At 37.1% G+C, this 18,776-nt stretch overlaps 1 long non-coding RNA gene across 1 annotated transcript in view; it reads left to right on the forward strand.

The window, feature by feature from the left end:
- Nucleotides 1-9,261: 9,261 nt before the first annotated feature.
- The window catches only part of LOC123459258, a 660,147-nt gene continuing 650,632 nt past the window's right edge, over nt 9,262-18,776 (forward strand). Inside the window, exon 1 of the long non-coding RNA XR_006636157.1 lies at nt 9,262-9,310. This is a non-coding gene — a long non-coding RNA (uncharacterized LOC123459258). The remainder of the gene's footprint in view (nt 9,311-18,776) is intronic.

Raw genomic sequence — 18,776 nt, forward strand, 5'->3', positions numbered from 1 at the left:
TTGTTAAGGGGTTCCTCCAGTCCCTTGCTGGGCTTGCTTGAGAAGAAAACATACCACATAGACAGGGCAAAAACAACCACAGTATGATAGCAGAAGGACAAATACAGTATAATGTGAAAGGGAACCATGTACTGAACACATTTACAGATTCAGTAAGAGCTTGGCATAACTAGAAAAAGTAAAATGGATGACCAGGAATAATGGTAATGCTGTCAATCATCATGGATCTTTCAAGAAGAAAAATCAAAAGCATGTGGAGGTATAACTGATATTCATAAGAAGCGACACTTAGCAGACCCAACAGAATAAACACTAAAAGCTATATTTCCAAAAAATATCCTGTTAGTCAACTTTTGATGCGTGGTCACTAGCAATAGCCATATCTCAACCTTGTGATGAGAGCTGGTAACATCTTCCCTGCAGTCATCCTTCCTTCTCACCTGCTTCAATTCTTTGCCTTGCTCTCCATTCCCATTTCTTTCATTTTCTTCCAAATAATGAGTTGAACCGTTTCTCTATAATAAGCACTGTCAGAGAATACAGGTGAATTAGCATACACAAAAATATGTGCATATATTTACACAGTTTATAGTTGTAGATCTTCCAACCTATTTTGGGAGATTCAATTGCCAATGTATTACAAAGTCAAATATGAGATTTCAATGTATTGGTGTGGTAGTTTAAATAGATGGCCCCCAATATATTGAGTGTGCCTCCCCACCCAATAAATTGAGAGCTTTATCACTTTGTAGTTTGCAACTGCAGCCACCTGGTTGGAGGCCTTTTCACTTGGTGGATTTTAAGGTGTGGTGGTGGGTTTGAGATTTCAATCTGAAGATATGCAAAGTATGCTAGCTGCAGTTCCTGAAGTGTGCTGTGCTGTGTGGCTTTTGGATTTCGGCTTGTGCTTCCCCCCTCTCTGCTTGGTTCTGGGAAAGCCGGCCAGTGTCTTCTGTCATTATGGAACTTCCCCTGGATCTGTTAGCTTCAATAAATCCCTTCCTCCAAAACAGTGACTGGTCTGAAAGTATAACATATCAGCAGCAGGTAGGAAATAGCAAGAGTGATATGAATGTGGTGAGCAGAGCTGGGCTTTAGTATCCCAAGGTACACCCCTGTGATGGTTAAGTTCTGTTGTCTGTTGTTTTATATTTTTTTTTATTTCATTTTGTCTATTTATTTATTTATTTATTTTTAATTTATTTATTTGAGAGTGACAGACAAATAGGCGGATAGAGAGGGAAGAGAGAGAGAGAGAGAATGGGGGCGCGAGGACTTCCAGCCACTGCAAACGAACTCCAGACTGGTGCGCCCCATTGCGCATCTGGCTAACCGTGGGCCCTGTAGAATTGAGCATCAAACCGGGGTCCTTAGGCTTCAGAGGCAAGCACATAACTGTTAAGCCATCTCTCCTGCCCTGTTGTCTGTTGTTTTATCTGTTTGGGAATCAACTCTTGAGTGGGTCTCTGAGGTTGCTTCCAGGAAGAATTAATTGAAGGAGGAAGTCCTTCCCCCAGAGTAGGAAGCTCTGGGATAAAAAGAATCCCTTCCTCTCATCTGACTGCTAGTGATGCTTGCTGCCTCCCAGTGTGGACCAGCAATAGACCATCATGGTCTGAAGACCAGTGTGGACTGAAGACCAGGGTGGGATGAAGATCAGTGTGGACCAAAGACCAGTGGCACTCCAGGAAGCTTTCAGGCCTTCAGTGCTGGATTGGAACTGCTGAGGTACCTAGTCTGGTGGACTGAGCAGCTACCAGGTTCCTTGACTCTCAGGCCTACAGACTGCTGCAATTTATTCCATCAGTTTTGTTTCCTCTAGAGAACCCTGAGTAATACACCCCCAGAGGCAGACCTCTTCCAGCAAGGCTCCACCTCTGAAGGTTGAGGTTTAATCAAATATCCCTGTGTCTATAGTAGTTATTTTACATCAAAACCAGTACTGATAGCACATACATGCATGCATTCACACACACACGCCCTCACAAACACATTATTTTCTTCATTATTAATTTGTTCATGAGTTTAGGCTGTTCACAAATGTTAGTTAATGTGAAAAGGGCCACAATTCTTTTTGATTATTTTATTGACAACTTCTATACATATAGATAATAAACCATAATAATTCCCTCCCCTCCTCCACTTTCCCTTTCACAACTCCACTCTCCATCATATACCCTCCCTCTCTCCATCAGTCTCTCTTTTGTTTTGATGTCATCATCTTTTTCTCCTATTATGAGGGTCTTCTGAAGGTTTTGCTGGGCACTGCAAGGTCATGGATATCGAGGGCAATTTCTGTCTGGACAGTAGCATTGTAAGGAGTGGTACCCTTCCTTTGGCTCTTACATTCTTTCTGCCACCTCTTTCACAGTGGACCCTGAGTCTTGGAGGGTGTGCTAGAGATGTTTCAGTGCTGGACACTCCTGTGTCACTTCTCAGCTCTATGCTGCCTTTTGGGTCATCCCAGTGATCACTGCCATCTGCAAAAAGAAGCTTCTATAACCAAAAGTGAGAGTAGCATTAACATATGAATATGAACATTAAGTGTAGTGCTTTTAGGGCAGTTTGGTGAGAATAATATATACATTTAGCCACACAAGAGTAGACTTTATACCAATAAGATTCATGACCTCCCCTGCTATAGGCTTTTGATTAGGTTTTTAGTAGCAGGCATCTATTCCATCCCATTGAGCAGGCTTCCAGCCTAATTGGAGAGCAGTTGGTTTCCCCAGAGTACACATGCCACGATTGCACCCATTTGGTCTTTAGGCCTGTCTGGCTAAACTTGAGGCTTCTAGTGTCCACTGTTTTCACCACTAATGACTTGTGGCTCCCATAGGGCTGCCTGCAGTGCAGCTTTTTCCAGCTTTCATTTGGCTGGCCTACAGGAAGAAGGTTTTCAGCTTAGCATCAGCTTGATTTCTCAGTGACCTTGCCATAAAAGGCCCACAATTATTATGGATGAGTGAGAACCTATTTGACATATTTCATTTTCTTTGAAAATACATCCAGTAACCATATAGATGGATGGTAGAAGTCTTTGTATTTGTCTCAGGAACATAACATTCTCCATAATTGTGGTGAAACTTCCCACCCTATGTGTATCAAACTTCCCATCCTTATTTGCATAAAAATAATTTAACTAAGAAATGTCTAGGAAGATATAAGAATAAATCTAAGAGACTTGATTTTAGTAATTACTATAGAATATAGTCCAATAGTTTAGTATAAACTAAATAGCCATTTCTCTGTCTTTAATAAAAAAGAATGAAATTATGTTATCCGTAGCAAAAATAGATGTACTTAGAGGGTACTACATATGTGAAATAAAAAGGGAGACAATTATCCCACATTTACTTTCATGTGTAGGAGATGAAAAACAGTTGATGAATATAAAAGTGATCTGTAAAGGATGAGGAATGAGGGATAAAGTAAAAATACAGAAGGAGCTTTTGATCAGTTTGTTGTAATCATGCACTAAAGTGTACATTACAATCCATTAGTATGTAACATTATTAGATGTTATTAAAAAGTAAAAAAAAATAAAAGATGATAATATTAACATAATTAATGTTACTTATGGCACTACAAAGTAGGTTATCTAGCTTAAATCTTAGGTTCCATAATATGGAAATGCTTGCAGTACATCTAGAACATAAGACATACTAAAATAAAACAAATTAAATAGACCAATGAAGTTTAAATGTTCACCGAGTTGGGAAAAGATTTTTACTGAAAACACAATGATGGTTGTTGAGACTTCCTCTGCATGTGTTTAAGTTTGCTTTTCTATTTTATTTTTTATTCCTTTTGAGATTCAATGTTGAAATTGTCCCCACAGTGCTCATCAGGAGGTAGTATTTATCTACTAGGTAGGGCAACTCCAGCCCTACACGAGTGACCACACAAAAGAAAACTCTGCTCCTCTAGGGATACAAGAATGCAATAATTAGTAACAGATTCACTGCACCAGAAAATGTCATTTATATCCAAAGTTAGGCAAAAGAAAGTCTCATATGTTTTATTTTGTTTTGTTTTGTTTTTTGGTTTTTCGAGGTAGGGTCTCACTCTGGTCCAGGCTGACCTGGAATTAACTCTGTCATCTCAGGGTGGCCTTGAACTCATGGCAATCCTCCCACCTCTGCCTCCCGAGTGCTGGGATTAAAGGCGTGCACCACCACGCCCGACTTCTCGTATGTTTTAGAACAGTGGCATGCTCACATGAATTGATGGTCTGTGCATCACTGTGTAGCAGTTAGAACTCATTGATAAACTGAGGGCCATCAGCTGGCTAGTGAGTCCAAAACTTTTAGCTACTTGCTTTGGAAGGGAATTATCTCTGTAAAATATTGGAAGTTCATGTGAATGACTCACAGGGAATTAACAAATGCATTTGTCGCAAATGTAGCCATTGTTTTATTGCTTTCATCATTTCAGTGATTATCTTTCATCAGAATCTGGCTTAATAAATAAATTGAAATTTCAAGTTCACAAAACACTCTTTTAGTTCACCTTTGATTTCTTCATAAATAGTCAGGATACTCATTCTTTCACTTATCCAGTCTCCCAGTAGCTTCTGGCTATATTGTCTTAAATGGCATGCAGGTCAAGAAAAAGGAGGTTTCATTCCTGACTTGCTGCTTTAGCTGCCTGAATGTTGATCAGAACTCTTTCTTCTCAGTTGCAATGGAAAGGGAAAAGTATGTACATGAGAATACATATCACCTTAAATTAGTTTCTATTTATATGTTGTTTTCAACCAAGCCCATGGCAAGAAAAATGAGACACTGTCACAGAGTACAACTCTTTGTCTATTATCTACCTCTCTGTCTATCATCTATCTATCTATCATCTACATATCCTCTGTCTACCATCTATATAGCTTACATCTATCACTGATCCATCAATAATCTATTTTAATGTCTTAATTTTTATTTATGTATTTGTGTGTGTGTGTGTGAGAGAGAGAGAGAGAGAGAGAGAGCGAGAGAGCGAGAGAGCGAGCGCCATATCCCTCTGCTCACATCAGTCCATTTCTACGTAATGCAACCCTGCACAAGTTCTCAGGACAGGGGCATAACAGCAAGCCTCTTACACAAACTGTTTCTATCTCCATCCAGGTAAAGCTCTTTCTCACCCTCATATGCCAAATCTCACAGTCCATAGTTCTTACTGCATTCAAGCCTTTCTACTTTGAACAGAATAGTCCATTAATCTGTACTCACAGCACTACAAAGGCAACTCTTAGGCCAATATGTAAAATTCTTCCATGTTCCCAAAAATGAATTCCAAAAGGCCAAAAGCCATACAGTCCAATTCTAGCAGCGATGACCCCATTCTTGGTACCTACTTTACTGTTGCAGTCAGGTTTGCATTGCTGGGAGAAAACCTGCCACCAAGACCAACTTGTGGGATAAAAGGTTTATTTTGACTTATTGATTCAAGGGGAAGATCCATGATGGCAGGGGGAAACAACGGCATGAGCAGAGGGTGGACATTACCTCCCAGTCAACATCAGGTGGACAATAGAAATAGGACAGTGTACCAACACTGGCAAGAGGAAGCTGGCTGTAACACTCATAATCCCACTTCCCAATAACACGCCACCTCCAGGAGACTTCCATTCCCAAATTGCCATCAGCTGGGGATCTAGCATTTGGAACACTTAAGTTTATGGGGGACACTTGACTCAAACCACCACATTGTCCTTGATTGAATTGTCAGTTCAGATCTTATTCTATAGATTAATTTAATTATATTTTCTTTCATAGTAAGCCAAAATAACCCTTGTATCCATATGGATTTATATAGTCCCAACAACATCACATTGTAGTCTTACTATTTTATATAATTTATTTTTACTTTTATTTATTCGAGAGAGACAGGGAGACAGAGAGAGAAAGAGGGAGAGGAGGGGGCATTAGGAACATTGGGGCCTCCAGCCATTTCAAACGAACTCCAGGTGCATATATCCCCTTGTGCATCTAGCTTATGTGGGTCCTGGAGAATAGAGCCTTGAACCTGGGTTCTTAGGTTAACAGGCAAGCCCTTAACTGCTAAGCCATCTCTCCAGCCCTTATGTTTGTTTGTGTTTTTTTGTCTTCACTTCCACCTTTGTTTGCCTGGCTTACTTCTCCTAATCTATACTTTATGATTAAATCCATGGCATTTCTCTGCAGACCTTTTACCAACTAGACCTACTTTAAGCTTAGTACTAGAGTATTGTTCTGAAAATGATCTTTGGCAAGCTTTTCTTTCCACATATGAGTGAGAGTTGTAAGAATGGAGAATTTTTCTAACTGCTCATCAATTTATTGCCTAGAGAATTCTTTCATTGTATGAAGTATAGACTTTATTTTCACTTGTTACACTGAAGTTAACTAGCCCTATATCACATTCATAAGCATGCTTCCTAGTATTCTAATCTTGAGTTTTACAGATGTTGTCATCCATGGAGTTTTGTCTTCTTTGTATTTCGTTTTAGTTAAACGAAGACAATTCCCTAAGTGAAGTATATTTTCCATGTGGAAAATGTCTATCCCAAACAGGTAAGACAAGAAGACCAGTTCTAGGAAGCATTTCTATATCTACTGAGAAGAGTGATTTCTTAATATATAAGATTCTCTTGTATTTCCTCCAAACTCAGTTGAAGTATAAGATATGTCAAAGTTGGACCAAAGTGCTGTGTTCTTTTAAGGGGCAAAGTAAAAGTCCTTATTTCTTGAATCAACACCAAATAGAAAAGTCATTGAATAATATATTAGGAACAAGGTTGAATGAGCCTGTAATTTATTTCTTTTATTCTTTAGTTTAATTTCAAGTACATAGTGGCTTAGGTCTGTGGGTTGGTTTTTGAAGGTGAATACTGACTAGGACATGCTGACATTCTAAATTACAACAATCCATTTCATTACTGAAAGAGAAGGTTGTTTAAAATATTTTTCAGCATCTTAGACAAGGATTTTCCATTATCAATCCAGGGCAAGGGTTTAAGTGCAATAGTTTACTGGGAAGGACATCTAAGGAAAAAGGAATGGAAAAGCAGGGAAAATGAGACAGAGAAGTAAGAGTTGAAAGATGGCCTCTGGAAGCTAGAAGTTGTAGTTCTGACAGGATCACTGAGCTGCCTGCAAAATGCTTTCCAGAATTTCCAAAAAGAGTAAGGAGAGGACAGATCTTTTTGCCACTACTGTGAATCCTCCACCAGTAGAAAGTTGCTTCCTGGAAGTTTTACTGAGCAGGTACAGGCTGTACTTGCACAGTGGATTTTCTGGAGGTTCTGTAAGTGGTCTGTGCTATCTGGTACCAAGGGAAAGACCAGGAAGTGAATGTTTAATTTCTTCATTAGAGAACCAACAATCTGAGAAAACACTGTTTTAGGAGCTCAAGATACCAAAATTCAATGTTTCTTTTCTCGTTAGCATTTTTATAGGGACACATATCAAAGACAACATTTTAAGTTCAGTCTTATCCTTCCAGCCAGGTGGTTCAGAGCTTACATGTTTCAGGGTCTCATTTCCTAGATTCACTGTTGCTTTAAAATTATATATATCTTAATGAATTATATATATAATTTTAAAGCAACATGTACATAAATATATATTTATTACTTTTAAGGCAACAACATGAATCTAGGAAATGAGAACAAATATATATGTATTTAAGAGAGAAAGAGAGAGAGAGAGAGGAAGAAATTAAGAGACTTGCTGGGGCCTCTAACCACTGCAAAGGAACTCCAGAGGCATAAGTCGCCTTGCGGATCTGGCTTACTGGGGGATAGAACCTAGGTCCTTAAGCTTTGCACCTTAACTGTTGAGCTATCACTTCAGCTCAAATATTGTTGCTTTTTATCCTCAACATCTCCTTTCTTTCTGTAGAAGATGAACTTCCCATACTCCAAGGTCAAGGAGTCCTGATTTTGTCCTGTATTTCCATTTGAATGATCTCTGTAATAATGGTAAATAAACATTTAAAAGTTTTTGAACTGGGCATAGTGGCGCCATGCCTTTAATCCCAGCACTCAGGAGGCAGTAGGAGGATCATCATGAGTTTGAGGCCACTCTGAGTCTACATAGTACATTCCAGGTTAGCCTGGGATACAGTGAAACCCTACCTAAAAAACAAATAAACAATCAGACAAATAAGAACAACAACAACAACAACGAAAATAAAAGTGTTTAAGTGAACTGAGTGTGGTGGCCCATGTTTTTAATTCTAGCATTTGGGAGGTAGAGGTAGGTGGATTGCTGTGAGTTCAAGGCCACCCTGAGATGACAGTGAATTCCAGGTCACTTTGGGCTACACAGAGAGATCCAACCTCTAAAAACCAAAAAGAAAAAAAAAAAAAAAGAAGTTTAAGTGTGAGCTACTTCTAAGTTACAAATACAGATTACTTCCTAGAAAATTAAGTGCAAATGTGTTTCTTTAATATAGAACAAAATATTACCTTGTATGTGTGCCTCTAGCATTCCTCACTGCTAGTGATATAAGAGCTATTTTGTATGAAAAGTGGCATTTCAAAAATCTTCATTGAGATGTATTTTGCAGTACGCCATAGGACTGCCTATCATCAAAATTTGGTGAGAGGGATATATGACTGTATTTATCTCACAAATCAGGCAGGCCTTTTGGACGAATTACATTTAGAATATTCCTAGGCTATCGGACTTCCAGGTTCTTTTCACAGGCAAAAAAACTAAGTAAGACATTTTACCATATAGTTACAACAGGAACTACCCTTGTGGCAGCTTTAGATGACTTATACCCAGCAGAAGAAACAGGGAAGGTATGGTTATAGGCCATAGAGTTTACCACTGAATATAAAGTGCCAAAAATTTAAAATTCTGCTATCATTATGCCCCTAATACTTCCTGGATTGTTATTCAAATGGGAAGGCTTAATCTTCCTGCTTTGGTCCATGGGCAATAATAAGGTGTCTGGAACTCCATAAAACTGTGTTACCAGCCACAGTTTGGGCTGAAGGTCCAAGTGTGTCCTGTGTCTTCTTCGTATCACACATGAATCACCATTATAATAATCACCTTACCATTATAATAAATCAAATAATGGCCGGCCGTGGTGGTCTGAATGTAAAGGTGTTCCCCCAAATACTCATGTGCGTGCATACTTACTCCTCAGGTTTTGGAAGCTTCAGGAGGTGGAGGAAATGTGTCAGTGGGGCGGGGCTGTGGAGTATTACACTCCAGGCCACTTGCTTCCTCTTTACCTCCTCCTGAGGATGTGACTGTGACATGAATTTCCTGCTCCTGCTGTGATTTCCCCACCATGACAGATTCTAACCTCTGGAAATGTAAGCTAAATCAAAGATTTTTCTTCTGTAAGCTGCTTCTAGTCTGGTATTTTCTTCCAGGAATAAGAATGTTACTGATAATGGTAAAAAAAAAAAAAAAAAATAGGGAAAGGAGTATATTTCCAATAGATTAAATCAATTATTATTATTTTTTTTCCCATAGAAACTAAAGGTAGAAGTCTTTCATTTGTTTTATGTGTTTGTGTGTGCATGTGTGTTCAGGCACAGCAATGTGGGTATATGTACGAATGCACCACCATTCACGGCTTGTATTTTTAATGTTACAGCATGTTTAAGTAGTTTCTTTCTGTTCTAATCTGTGTGTGAGAGAGTATGTATATGTATGTGTGTGTGCATATGAGCGTTATTGGGTGTTTGCATACATGCATGCATATGTGCATGCATGTGGAGATCAGACAACAACATTGTGTATTAATCTTCAGGCACTGTCTATCTTTCTGTCAAACCTGGTCTCTCACCTACCTGGAGCTCACCCAATTACCTAGACGGACTGGGCAAGCCAGTCTCACTTTCTCAGAACTGGCATTGAAATTACACCACTGTTCCTGGCCTGCTTTCTAATGTGTGTTCTGATGCTTGCACATCAAGTGCTTTATTAATCATCTCTCTGTACAGCCCTGTTTGTTTTGGCCAGTCGTCCCTAATAGAGCAAATGATAGACACAGATATGATCTCAAAGTTGCTGAGTATATATCCGTGACATCTAGTACATTTGTCACAACTCCAAACTGTTTTTATGCAACTAATGAGGGGTTAAATCCCTATAAGTTTTGAACGTTGTGAATAAAATTAATAAGGAAGGAGTCTGAGGAGATGCCTCAGTGGTGCTGCACAAACCTGACAAATGGAGTTCAAAATGTCAGAACACATGTAAAGCTATATGCCAATGGCACACACATGTATAATCCCAATCCACCTACTGCATTGGAAAGTAGTGTCAAGAGAGCCCTAAGAGCTCTCAAGCCAGCTAGGCTGGTGTTTATATCTGCAAACAGCAAAAGAGACGCTATCTTAAACGTGGTGGAAGGTGAGGACCAACATCCTGAGTTTGTCCTCAGTCTTTCCCACAGGTGCTGACACTACTGCACTCATACATACTCTCAAATAATATGCACACATAATAATGAGGAGTAATAATCTGACTGTGGTAAAAGTTCTTTATATGCATTAATATGCTATTTAACAACACTGATCTATTACTGATAATATAATTGGTACTCTGCTTGGCTGGCATTGATTGATTATGCGTTTGTCCACGCAGTGGAAAACAGAGACTTACAAGGGTATTGAAACACTGCCTAAGCTGACTCAGGTCCAGGATGTCACAAGAATGTCAGGAGGAGTGTTTGGTTCTGCGGGGAGGGCAAGGATATCTTAGTGTTTTTGGGAAAAGACCTTGTCCTAATGTTATTGTGTAAACTGAGCTAGAACCCTGAAGTTCCCCTTGAGTTTAAGTGAATAGTTCTGAGACCTAATTAGTCTTCAATGCATCCCTGGCCTATAGTAAATAGATCTTGCCTGAAGATGTTCCCTCTACTTGAATCTTACTCTTGTCCCCAAACTTGCATTCCATTATGATTTACTTGCTAGTTTCTGAATAGCTTTTTTTTCCCTCTCTATTGTAAATTAAATGATTCTCAGGAACCAGATATCACGTGCACTTTTTTCCTCTCTATCTAGCATGGGATTATCTATAACAATGCTTATTAAATTAATGGGGGATCAACCTAGAACACTATGTTTACACATATTACTGTAAAACTATGCCCACATGTGTTAACTAAATTGCAATGGTGAGGTGGCATTCTATTTCATTCCAAGCAGAAATTTACTTGAGATAAAGTAGAATCCTGTTATCACCATAGAGGCAGGTTGCAAAGCTCATCCCTTTAAAATTCATGCAAGAAGTTTTGGTATGAGACGGGGTGTTATTTCACAGAAAGGAAAACAGATGGCACATGTGCATACTCTGTATTCTAATGTTATTCACCTTACTATGTGGTGGTGCAAGGAATAATGGGGAAACCATCAAGGTATGTATTGAGGGAAGAATTACCACAAGAAAGTTTGTGGCCAGAGTCACCGTGTCTAATTTCTCCTAAGTAGTGTTATAGGTTCTATCATCTCCAAGCATTTTCCAATTTGAAATAAAACAAAGCTAGAGTTTTATCATCCACAAGGTCTTTGAGTGTATCTAAATAAATGAAATAGGGACAAATTACTTTCTCTGAAGTCTTGAAAACTAAACAACTTTTCAATTAATATGTTGATGAAAATTTCACATGGGTTAGAGAATATTTTGAAAATTTAAAAACAGTTAACTCTATAATAGCAAAAAGGGTTTAGACACTTCCTAAACCCATAGCCAAGCCTTTGCTTTGCATGGGGCATAGGTCATAACTGCTGAGGCTTCTTTTTGGTACGTGAGCAAGGAGTAAGCAAGTGAGCAGCCACAGAGATTTCGGTGTAGTAGATGAGCCCTCATTGTAGAAATACAAAATCCACGTGAGCGGAGAAACTCCTCTGCTAGCATGCCCCCTTCTCCAATATTGCTTTAACACCTAAACTTTAAGTGGTCCAGGATCTTACAAACCCAGAAGATCTGATTATATGCCTACGTCACACAGTATAGCTACTATTCTCTATGTAACATCATTGATTAAAATATCATTATGGAATGTGTGGGTGTATGTAAAGTAGCATAAATGTTATAATAATAAAGTACACATAATAACTTCCTAACATTTTGTTTTGTTTTGTTTTTTGAGGTAGGGTCTCACTGTGGTCCAGGCTGACCTGGAATTCACTATGTAGTCTCAGGGTGGCCTCAAACTCTCATTGATCCTCCTACCTCTGCCTCCCAAGTGCTGGGATTAAAGGCGTGCAGCACCATACCTGACTAACTTCTTAATATTTGCTAAGGGTATTGATCATACCATCTTCTGTGTTTGTTAATTCACAGGTAATACCTGAAAAACTTACTTATTCCATCATATGCTGCTTCTGTGTTTTTCATTTTCTTTTTTCCTGGAAAAGATCAATTTGATCTGCTAAATTATGCACAGTAAATTTTTTAAAGAAAGAGTGAAAAGCAATTTGAACTGACTGCAAATATTTTTCTCATTTATGTTTCTAATAGGCATAACCTTTGAAAAGACAGTATGAAGGAACCAGGAATTTGGACATAGGGCAAGGAAAGTGAAAGACTGTGATAGAACACTACTATTATTAGAAAATTGTTACCTTTTCCATATATCAAGTTGATGAGATCCTTTGCAATAAAAAATGTTCTCATGCCTTTGGACCTAAATTGCAGAGTTAAAATGCAACAGAGTAACTCCTTCTCAGAGTTTTCAACAGTTGTCCTTTTGAAATGTTGAGTACATGATAATTTGTCCCTATTCAAATGTGTCTATGGTGCATTTAGAATTAACCTTCACCTGTGAGAAAGTGTTATACAATTCATTTTCTTGAAGATTAGCAAAGATAGTTACAAATCTCATCTTTTAGTGAGTTAATGTGTTGGTCATAAATTATAGTTTGCTTCCTGAAGAAGGTACAAAAATATTTTTGAAGACAAAAATCATCCTTATTTCTGAGCTTTTGATAATATTGATAAGTATCAATTTAGCTTAAATTGATAAAATAATTCAAATATCTGTAAGTTAAAAAATTACAAAATATTTGAAAAATCATCGCTTTTTAAATATATTTACCAAGTACATTTCTCTAAGATGTCTTACATATACACATTAAACAATGAGAAGAGAAAAGTGAACAACCCCATGGGTCTAAGCTATTTTCTTATATGAAAACAACATTTGTTTAGCACAGTATATTGATGGCTAAAAGACTTCAGGTTAGATGGAGTGTGGGGAACTGAGGCACAGTGGATGGACCAGTCAGATATTTTTGTACAGGGAGGGTAAGCTTTACTATTTACAAGTTGTGTCCCTTCGAACTGCTATTCACCTACTCCTAGCTTGCTTGTACCTCCCTCTGAAACGGAGGAAACACCTGACCCTCAGTGTTGTGCTACCTGAAGTAATAAATAGCACATGGCTGAAGTATTTTTAGCTATAAGGGTAAATGATTAAGAGAGACTTACAATCTTTCCTGATCTATATCATATGCATATATATATGAAATGAGATTTTTTTAAGGCAAATAAACCATGTTAGGGAGTAAATTTGAGAAGCAAAATGCAGACTGTACATTATAGTGAGCATAAAAAGACCACAAGCATCTCAGTTTGGGGCAGAAGGAACAACATGTTTAAAGAAGTGCATTCAAGGATTCTCTTTAAGTGATTTGGCTACATCTCCAATATCCTTGGCTAAATGCACTTTTTTTTGCCCTTAATTTTCAACTGAACTATGTACTGGATACCTACTATGAGCTAGAAAAACTGGGGTTATTGGTGACCAAGAAAACAAAATTCATACTTTGGAGTCAATGAGGAGTTAAGCTATTTTGGTTTGTAGGACACTTCAGCCAAATATGATGAATGTGATGAGCAAGAAGTAGGACAGTTGTCTCAAAGGAAATGGGGTCAAGACCTGAGCTACTGTCTGATTGAACCATGTAAAGGAATAGAGAAACTGAGAGGTGGGGGGAGGGATAATATACCCTTGGATAAGTGAAATTTTGCCTTTTAAAAAGTTTAATGGAAAAGTTTAAATCTAAGTAGCATAGTACAATATAAAAAGAATGATTTGAAGTACTAGACAAAATAATCAACAAAGCATGAGATGATCATATCTTCAGTATTTGTCAAGAAAGGGCTTGCAGGTTTTATTAGGTTTGTTCTTATATTTATTAGCATCAGGCATGGGGGAACTCTCTATATTTTCTCTGTAATAATTTATTATTCATTTAATAATTCTATTTTGTATAACCATTAATTATGATATGTGCTATCTGACTCTTCTTCAAAGTACAATACATATCTGATTATTGATTTTATGAATTCACCATAAAAGAAGACATATATATATATGTGTGTGTGTGTGTGTGTGTGTGTGTGTGTGTGTGTGTGTGTTGTTAGTGCATTGGGCTCTCATTATAACCTTTTGAAGACTGGCTTACTCTTTATTCCTTATCTGCTGGTAACATAATTATGTTATACAAAGATTAAGTAATGAATATAAAAACTCCAGGACACCAGTACAAGATGCCTGCTTCTTTCTGTCTCTAATAGAACTTTTAAAAATGATGGAAATGTTCTATAAGTGGCCCATTCAGTCACGTTGGTAACAGCCCCATGTGACCACTGGGCACTTTTGATGTAGATAGTGAAACTGAAAAATAGAGCTTTAACAGATGATTGGGCTTCTGGGTAAGAAGAAAAATACTTAGTAGCAGAGGCCAGTAAGTTAAAAAGGAGATATAAAGGGAAGAGAAAGGAAGGGAGGAGGGTACTTAATAAGTTGGTATTGTATATATGTAAGTAGAATGATTGAGATAGGGCGGTAATATGATGGATAATGGAATTTCAAAAGGGAAAGTGGGGGGGTATTACCATGGGATATTTTTATAATCATGGAAAATGTTAATAAAAAATGTGAAAAGATAAAAAATAAAATAAAAGTAAATTTAAAAAAAGAAAAATAGAGCTTTAAATTTTTCTTTATTTAATTAATTTAAATGCAATAGTCATTAATAGCTGGTGAGCAACACAATGTTCACTTTGCTTCTGTATTGCAATGTCCTTCAATGATGCTTAAACCCATGGACATCAAACAATTCTATGATTATTTCAGGGGATTGCTGAAGCATTAGCTTTACATGCAGATTTTGGTTTATACATTGATATATCTTGTAATTGCTTTGTATAATGGTGATTGAAAAGTAATCATCCCTTTAGCAAAAAATATGTAATGGTTGCTTTCCTTCTGAAGACACAATTAAATCATTTAAAGTGGCTTTGAACATCAATTTATAGGCAACATAAATTATATTTATAATTAGTTATTTAAATGGAAAATATAAGAAATACTTTAATGAAATTAATTGTTGAAATTTAATTGTCTTAATAAGAATTCTTCTCTTAGGGCTAGAGAGATGGCTTAGCGGTTAAGCGCTTGCCTGTGAAGCCTAAGGACCCCGGTTCGAGGCTCGCTTCCCCAGGTCCCACGTTAGCCAGATGCACAAGGGGGCACACGCTTCTGGAGTTCGTTTGCAGAGGCTGGAAGCCCTGGCGTGCCCATTCTCTCTCTCTCCCTCTATCTGTCTTTCTCTCTGTGTCTGTCGCTTTCAAATAAATTTAAAAAATAAAAAAGAAAAAATAAAAATGAAGAAGAATTCTTCTCTTAGCCGGGCGTGGTGGCACACGCCTTTAATCCCAGAAATTGGGAGGCAGAGGTAGGAGGATCGCCGTGAGTTTGAGGCCACCCTGAGACTACATAGTGAATTCCAGGTTAGCCTGGGCTAGAGTGAGACCCTACCTCAAAAAACCAAAAAAAAAAAAAAAAAAAAAAGAATTCTTCTCTTTCTTAGTCATATGATCACATTCCCCATCTAATTTCTTAAAGGAAATAAATACATACATACTGAGGTTATTAGTGTAGTAGAGCTGCCATAACTAAACACCATAATTAAGTAATTTCAACCACATATATTTATTTTCTTATGGTTTTTAATGCTAGCAGCCCCAAATCAAGATGTCACTAGGTTAGTTTCCTCTGAGGCCACTCTGCCTGACTGGCAGAAGCAATAATCTGGCTGCCTGCTATCTGTAGTGGTGTACCTAATGTTACCCTCTAGGTTTTAATTCCTACATGTGAGATTATATAAAAACACCCTAATGGCATAATTTGAAATAATCTTTTCAAAATCCTTATCACCAACTATGGTCATATGAGATATGAGAAATTAACACCAGCATATGACATTTGCATACCCACTTTGGTCCATAACATGACTGATCATCTGATTTTTACATCTTTCATTTTATTTTCCATAAGTACTTCTAGATAGGATTCTTAGAAATAAAAGTAGAGAGCACTCAATCATTTTTTCTACATATTATGCTTTGTTATATAGTGTTATACAAGAAATACTTGATTCAAACAAAACATGCACATTAATTTTTTTAAAAAATAGATATGAGCAGAAAATGCCAAATGCAAATAACTAATATAAAATAAATATTTTAAAATAAATTTCCTGTCATTTTATTGGGACTTTTAACAATGGTAATCATTTTATTATCTATAATAAAAATGTAATTGCCCTAAATTAGTCCTGTAGGCCAAAGTTTTTATAATGCATTTTTTTCCTTCAAATGTATGCTTCATTGAATGTTTGCTCAGAATATGTTTTCAATCAATGAACTAATGGAAATTTGCCATACATGTCAGCAATATTAATTAATTTTATTTATATTTTGCTGAAAACTTTAAAGAAAAGCACATTTTATTCAGTACAAGTGAAATGCCATTCCAGATAAGATTTAGAAAGCACTGTGCTGTGTTAATTTCATTAGTATCAGGAAAAAGATAAGTGAATGGTTCCTTAACATTAATAAGGGAAACTCGAATAATTATAGTGTTCCAGTCTTTCATGGTCTCCATCTTTAAAGTTGTGTGCAGATAATCCTTACTGAAGCGGCTTACTACTTCCTAGCTATATGGACCTGCACAGAGTGTTCAATTTATCTGAGCTCCAATTTTCACCTGTGAAAACTAAGAACAGATTTCTGACCATGCCTTACTTCTTTATTTGCAAGGTGGCATCTTCCACTTGTTTCGGGGTTGATAAAAAGGCAAGGCTGGCTGAGGGGTGGTGTTTTCACCTCACTGCCTTTGTACCAATGCAGTTTTACTGAGCATAGCGGGGTGCTTCATCCCATTACCGAGAGATCACAAATATAGGCACCGAAAAAGTAGTTTATTTAATAAGAAAAGCCAAGTTGTCTATATGGTTATCTCATATTGTCATCATCTAAATTTTAGAGACTTAAAAAATTTGAGTGCCTTGTGATGTAGTGCTGGAGACCTTACTCTGGTAGCTTCCTTGGCAACTTCCCTAGTTACCATTGCACCAAATTAAAACATGGGGTGACTCCGCTAAGGAATGACCCTTCATTTTCTTACAGTTCCTCAGAGTGATCTCAACTTTTTTGTTTAGTCACAAAGCTAGTTTGCCCTTTTTAAGTTGCCTGACTATGATTATTCAACCCTTTTCTTTACCCATCTGAGGAGATGGGCACATGGAAGAAGAATTGGTCATTTTTATGTCTTTTGCTTAATAGTAGAGCTAGCAATAATATAGTCCCTGCATTTTGGTAACGTGTAACTTTATCTACTTTTTTATTTTTATTATTATTTTTTTTAATGAAAGAAAGAGAAAAAGGCAGTGAAAGAATTGCCATATCAGGGCCTCCTGCAATTGAACTCCAGATGTGTGTTCCATCTCGTGAGCATGTGTGACTTTGCGCAGTTGGGTCACCTTGATGTCTGGCTTACATAGGGTCTGAAGAATCAAACATGGGTCCAAGGTTTCACAGGCAAGTGAGCTAAGAGGTAATCCACCTCTCTAGCCCTGTGTGGTTGCATCCTCTGTAAGCAAGAAATATTCTTATCACATTATTTGCAAGCGATTATATTGAAAGCCTGTCTATATCCTTCTAAAAATTGGGTACCATAGCAACAACTACAACATCCTCTCACATTACATCAATTTAATATAGAGCCATGCTCAAGTTTTTCCCAATACTTATTTTGCTTTATACCCAGGTTCTTTATGTTTGTTTCCACAAACTTTACCTTTTATGCTTAAAACATCATTCAAAAGTACAACTTTGATTTGTTACGTTAAAATAAGCAATCTGAGATTTAAAAGAAAACTAACATTAAGTTTAATCTCTATTGGTAAAAACTAAATGTTGCAGTATTTATAGGAAAGAAGAGAATGAACAAATCAGGACATATTCCTTAAAATACAATGATATCTGTTACTCATATTTACAATAAATATTATCACTACACTTAGTTAACATCCTTGGTACATGGGTTAGGAAGATTTATGGGTGAATTTCAAAGTCTATATTAATACCAAGATATTAATATTTACTACTTAATATTAAAATAATATTTAATAATATTGACTAACCCTGTCTAAATGGATAATTTAATATTTAACATTAATAATATTTAATATTATTGAATAATTATATCAGGGATAGCAAATCAGATATGCCTGTGCTTAGCTACATGATCACTGGAAATGGCTCAGTATGAGATAACTATCTCTTCTATATATTGAGTGCTTACTTGGTAGAAGGAAATAGGTCTAGGATAGAAATTGTATTATCACAGCAAATATGACTCTTCCCAGCAGGTTCAAATAAAACAACTTTAATGAATGGAATTTAATGTCTTAAAAGAAATGGGTTCTGGCAAAGTTAAGGAAACAAAGAAGTCTTGGTAAGGAGCAAGGAATG

This window comes from Jaculus jaculus, chromosome 3 (assembly GCF_020740685.1).
Source record: "Jaculus jaculus isolate mJacJac1 chromosome 3, mJacJac1.mat.Y.cur, whole genome shotgun sequence".
Taxonomy (NCBI): domain Eukaryota; kingdom Metazoa; phylum Chordata; class Mammalia; order Rodentia; family Dipodidae; genus Jaculus; species Jaculus jaculus.